This window comes from Dendrobates tinctorius, unplaced genomic scaffold, assembly GCF_039654945.1.
Source record: "Dendrobates tinctorius isolate UK_male_01 unplaced genomic scaffold, ASM3965494v1 ptg000178l, whole genome shotgun sequence".
Taxonomy (NCBI): Eukaryota; Metazoa; Chordata; class Amphibia; order Anura; family Dendrobatidae; genus Dendrobates; species Dendrobates tinctorius.
The window spans coordinates 4,970,756-4,977,378 of NW_027361845.1; positions in this window are offsets into that span (position 1 = coordinate 4,970,756).

Sequence of the window (6,623 nt, forward strand, 5' to 3'; positions counted from 1 at the left end):
TGGTATTACAGCTGCGTCCCGTTTCCTAGGGGAAGTAATAGGGGACTGGACAGGCCCCATGACCCAGAAAGAGGGGGCGTGTTTAGTCAGGGAACCCAGCCGGAAGCTGATGGTAAAAGAGCGAGAGGCCCGCCGTCAGCATGCGAGCAGCAAGGTAAGCAGCGCGCTCCGCACCCGAACCGTCGGCTCTGCGACAGACTGCAGAAGACAGATCTAGTGACCTAGAGGCAGGAGGCGAGGCTAAGAGGAAGCACACACGATGGCAGACAGTTTTGGAGCGGGCAGGCGGCGTGCAGTAGGCTAAGAGGAGTGCTCCGCCCCTCGAGCACCAGTGCTGCGTGTGCCTGCATTCAGTTACTCCCGCCCTGATTTGCCAGTTTATACTTGCCAGGCTACCTTGGACCCAGACAGTGCTGCGGCCTTAATTGTATCGGCCGCATCGACTTATGGACTAGGGGCTCAGCGGAAGGCACAGGACAAGCTTCAACTCCTGGAACTCCAGCTCCGCTTCAGTGGACCATATGACCATCGTCGACTTTGTGCCCTTGAGAATATCATTCAGGGGGAAGCTATCATGGTGACGTTCAGGATAAATCGTGGAAAATATCCCACAATTCCCAGAATCGCCCTAACCTGCTTTTTGGAAACCGTCAGTGGCCACTTTTGGATTGCCTCCACTTTGTCTATTTGCTCCTTTATCTCGCCCCTTCCAATCATGTAGCTAAAGTACTTCACCTCCTCTTTCCTAAGAGCTCACTTCTTTGGGTTTATGGTAAACCCCACTTTCCTTAGTGCATCGAGTACCACATGGACCGTTTGTGGGTGACTTCCCCAATCCAGGCTGAATATCACAATGTCGTCCAAGTGGCAGTGAACTTCTTGTGTAGGACTAGTATCCGGTCCATAGCCCTCTGGAAGGTAGCTGGGGCGCCTTGTAGTCCGAAGGGTATATTGAAAGCACCCATCAGATGTAAAGAAAGTCATCTATTTCTTGGCACTTGGGGATGGAATAACTTGCCAAGACCCTTCGTTAGGTCCTGGATGGTGATGTATCTGGCTGACCCTAGCCTCTCAATAAGTTGATCGACCCGGGGCATCGGATTCTTGGACACCTTATTGTGCTTTTTGTAATCGTTACAGAAGCACCACTCTCCATTTCGCTTCGGCACCAGGACAATAGGGCTGGACCAGCTGCGCTTTGACTCCTCGATGACACCCAGGCTCAACATTCTCTTCACCTCCTGGGAGGTCACCTCGTGGCGAGCTTCAGGAATCCGATACGGCCTTTGGTTCTTCAGTCAGGATTTCATGCTCCACCACCTGCATACGTCATGGTAACTCTGAAAACAGGTCTCAGTTCTGCTGAAGCAGCTCACGGCACTGTTGTTTCTGGGCCGGATAGTGTCTCTGCCACTGTGACATCCTTGACCTTGACTTCAGGATGGGCCCCTAGACACTTTGCTTCTACCGGATCCCTGTCTCGCCACGGTTTTAGCAGGTTGATGTGGTACACTTGGTACGGCTTTCTTCTCACTGGTTGGTGGACCTTATAGCTGACATCATTCAACTTCTCGACCACCTCGTATGGTCTTTTCCACTTGGCCAGGAATTTACTTTCCATGGTGGGGATCAACATGAGCATCCAGTCCCCAGGGCTAAACTGTCTCAGCCTCGAGGCTCGGTTGTAGACCCTCGCCTGGGCTTCTTGTGCTTGAAGGAAACTCTCCTTCACAATTGTCATCATCCTTGCAATTCGGTCCTGAATTTGGGCCACATGCTCGATGACCCTCCGGTGGGGTGTAACTTCTGCTTCCCGAGTCTCCTTTGCAACATCTAGAAGTCCCCGAGGTGCCGTCCATATAACAGCTCGAATGATGAGAACCTCGTAGAGGCTTATGGGACTTCCCTGATGGTGAAAAGTAGGTATGGTAGGATGCAATCCCAATCTTGTCTGTCATTCTCCACGACTTTCTTCAGCTTGGACTTCAAGGTCTTATTGAACCTTTCCACCAGGCTATCTGTGGATGGTACACTGACGTCCTAAGTTGGGTAATCAGGAGGGCCTTCCTCAACTCCCTCATTACCTTGTACATAGACAGAGTCCCCTGCTCCGTTAGGATTTCCTTCGGCAGGCCATTCTGTGAGAAAATATGGACTAGCTCTTGTACTATAGTCAGGGTGGAGCAGTTTCTCAGTGGTACCGCTTCCAGGTACCGCGTAGCGTATTCCATTACCAACTGGATACATTGATGACCCCTGGCAGACTTAACTAAGGGCCTGACCAGATCCATGGCAATCCAGTCAAACGGGACCTCGATTATGGGATCTAGTACTACCCCAGTGGTGGCTTTATTATCCCTCTTTTGGGGCTCAGGTTCCTGCTGGGTACCCTAGTATGGGCATGCACCACCCCTTGGCTTTCTTAGGGACCACTCAACCACCTGGAACTGTTCCACTAGGCCCACCAGTTCATCCGCATTTTGGGGATCTCCCTGGGTAAATCAGGTCTGCACCAGCCTAGGAAGGAAGTGCATGAACCTGTACATGACAACACACTCGACCATCTGGGCTGGAGTGGAGATTTCCGGCTGCAGCTATTTTTGCACCAGATGCAGTAGGTCAAACATTTGGGATCGAGGCGGTTTGTCCCCATAATACGCCCAGTGGTGAACCCTTTGTGCTCTGACTGACATAGTCACTCCTGCACGTGTCAAAATTTCAGTTTTTTAACTTGGGATACTCCTGCGCATCCTGTAATGCCAGATTATAATAGGCTTCACCAGTCAAATAGGGGGCCAGCACCTCCACCCACTGCTTATGATGTAGCTTCTCACGCTCTGCCACCCATTTGAACACAGTAATAAAGGCCTCCACATTATCACCCGGGGTCATTGTTTGCATTGCTCATCTTACCGTCTACCGGACGTACCTGTCATCACCTGGACTTGGTAAAGGGCCTGCCAGCCCTCCACAAATCGCCTCTGTATCAAGTCAATCTGCTGCTGGTGCTGTATCTGCTGTATAAGCAGCTTACTGGTCTCCTGTTGCTGCTGTATTTGTTGTTGGTGTTGTAGTAGCTGTTGCTGCTGTGCTTGTAGCAGATGTTTGAGCAGGTTCTCCATCATAGGCTAGTTTCACACTAGCGTTCAGGAGGGCTGCGGATGGCAGCCACTTCCTCCTTTCCTCCGTGAAGGTTTTCCGTGCGGTCGTGGCACACAGCGTCAGACTGGAGCACTTTTTGCCCACCAGAGAAAATGATTCTTGGGGCCCACTATGTAACTACATAGAAATAAATACAAGACCACCAATTGTATGGTAAAACACGCTAATATGGGTGTATAATATAAGGTAGTACACATCTTAATTATGTAGCAGGGGTTGGGGTAGAATCATAGAGGGGTAGTCTTCTCATAAAATATAATGCAGCCCCCTCTCATAGAATATAATGCAGCACCCCACAAAATATAATGCAACCCCCTCATAAGGTATAACGCAGTCCCCACCATAGAATATAATGTAGCACCCTCAAAGGGTATAATGCAGCTCCCCTCATATAGTATAATCCAGCCCCACCACAGAATATAATGCAGCCCCCCCATAGAGGATTCTGTAACCCACTCATAGGGCATAATCCCCCTCATATAGTATGATGTAGCCCCCCAGAATATAATGTAGTCCCCTGAGAGAATAATGCAGCCCCACCACAGAATATAATGCAGCCCCCCATAGAGTATACTGTAGTCCCCTCATATAGTAATATGTATCCCCCCAGAATATAATGTGGTCCCCTGAGAGAATAATGCAGCCCCCCATATAGTATACTGTAGCCCCAGAATATAATGTAGTCCCCTGAGAATAATGCAGTCCCCTCATAAAGTATAATGCAGCCCCCATCATTGTCCTCATCACCACCTCCATCATTGCCTTCTCCCCCACCACTGCCCATTCCAACACCTCAATCATTGCCTCCTCCCCCACCAACATCATTGTCCATTTCATCACCTCCATCATTGCCTACCCCCACCATAATTGCCCATCACCTCCATCATTGCCTCCCTCAACATCATTGTCTATCACCTCCATCATTGCCTCCCCCACATCATTGTCCATCACCTCCATCATTGCCTCCCCCCACCATCAGTGCCTATCACCTCCATCATTGCCTCCCCCACCATCATTGCCCATCATCTCCATCACTGCCTCCCCCCACTATTATTGCCTATCACCTCCAAAATTGCCTCCCCCACCATCATTGTCCATCACCTCCATCATTGCCTATCCCCATCATCATTGCCTATCACCTCCATCATTGACTCCCCCACCATCATTGCCCATCACCTCCATCATTGCCTCCCCCCGCCATCATTGCCCATCACCTCCATCATTGTCCTTCCCCACCACCCCTCTCTCTCACACACACACAAAGCACCACATCACTCTCTCACACACACACACAGACACACAACACAGCTTACCTTACTGCAGCACATTCTGGCAGCCTCTTCCTCGCCGGCGGCATTCTGTCTGAGACAGCGCGCTGGATGATGACGTCATCCAGCTGGGCTGTCTCAGGCAGGAAGCGCCGGGCATGAAGCCAGGGTGTGCTGCAGGGAGATGAGCTATGCTATGTGTGTGTGTGTGGTGCAGTGCTTTATGTGTAGTGCAGTGCGGTGGTGGTGGGGCTTTACATGCGAGTAGTGTTAGCTGCAGCCTGCTGCTAACGCTGTCCACTATTAATGAGAAATGGTATTCATGCCCCTCCATGCCCATAGGGGTGTGTGGAAGCTTGAATATTCTTTTCGCTTTAGCAGCGGGGACAGGATCCTTTCTCCAGCTGCTGCTACGCTGACACAGGGTGGGCTCCCTTGACTCAGGGGCCACATAGCCACTGGCTGGGGACCCCTGGAGCAATGGGGGCCCTAGGCAGCTACAAGCCAGTATGCCAGCAGGTGTAAGTGCCTGGGCCCACCGGAGAATCCTCCGGTTCTCCGGTGGGCCAGTCCAAGCCTGCCGACACACATCAAATCGCCGCATGTGGATGCATCCACATACAATGCATGTCCTTGCGTACCTAATGTTAAAGATAGGTATGCAGGGAAACGCTAGACACATGCGGCGGTAGGCAGAGCGTGGGCGGAGCTTCACAGAGGAAAGGAGGAAGTGGCTGCCATCCCGAGCCCTCTTGAATGCTAGTGTGAAATTAGCCTTACCTGACGTCATACGCTGGCTTGTGGCTGCCACACGTGTTTGCTCAGAAACTGCCCGCACTTCTAACACCACCTGTGGTAGAGTGGTATAGCCTGGGTATCTCTTGTATATAATTATGCATGTACAGCTGGTATAACATGGGTATCTTCTGTATATAACTATATATGATAGATAGATTATAGCTAGATAATAGATAGATGATAGATAGATAGACAGATAATAGATAGATGATAGATAGATAATAGACAATATATAGATAACAGATAGATAATAGATGATAGATAATAGGTAGATAATAGATAAAAAGATGATAGGTAGATAGATGATAGATAATAGATTGATGTTAGATAGATAATAGATAGATTATATATAAATAGATAATAGACAATATATACAGTAGATAAGAAATAGAAAATAGATACTGTAGATAATAGATAATAGGTAGATAGATAGATAATAGATAGATAACAGATAGATAATAGATGATAAGATAGATGATATTGAATAGATAGATATTCACACTCTTTTTCATTCACAGTTGATCTACTTCTCTCAGGATCGGTGTCGTCCTGGATGGTCTTTCAGTGGCCAGAATCGGTCCATGTGTATGATGGAGAGCCGGTTGTTCTTCAATGTTCTTTCACCCATCCAGTGTCTCCTCCGTCTGCGGCCTCCTTCTTGTGGTCTTGGAAGGATGTCATTATCTATGAGTTTATGAATATAGAGGGGACCAAGGAGAATAACATAACACATCTGGGTGACCCTCGCTTGTCCCTCAAAACTGATTTATCAGGAAGCAGCCTCCTGACTATTGATGATGTGACTCCCAACGACAGCGCCCTTTATATCTGTGCGGTGATGATTCATAGTCCTCTTCCAATAATCAGCAGGAAGGGTAACGGGACCCTGGTCAAAGTGACGAAAAGTGTCATCACAGGTGGGTTTCATTGTAGCGTTTGTACTTTGTGAAGGAGGACATCTCGTATGATCTTCCAACCTGGTCAGTCAACTTCTCTAGTTCTTTCCATAGCTCAACACCACCATCAACGGTGAGTATGGTAATGCTGACATCCCTGGTGATCTAAGGCAGTAGAGACGTTCATGGTTACTTTGCTGGTCGTCTAGGGTAGTGGAGAGATTAAAATACTTGTCTCAGAACTAAAACTTCAGGTTCATATGCCAACTTCATGTGGGAGCCCCTAAATTTTTTTCTTGTTTTTACCAAATTCAATCCACTAACCATGGTGTCAGATTATGTGAGCTAGAGCAATGAAGATGTTTTTTGGTTGGAAAGTCACAGATTCAAGACTCCTTCTTCCCCAGTATCTTCCAAACTCCAACATGATCACCATCAATGAACATTTGTGTGGTCTTCAGACAACCCAAAACTGCTACCTCTGTGATGTTTCCCTTAA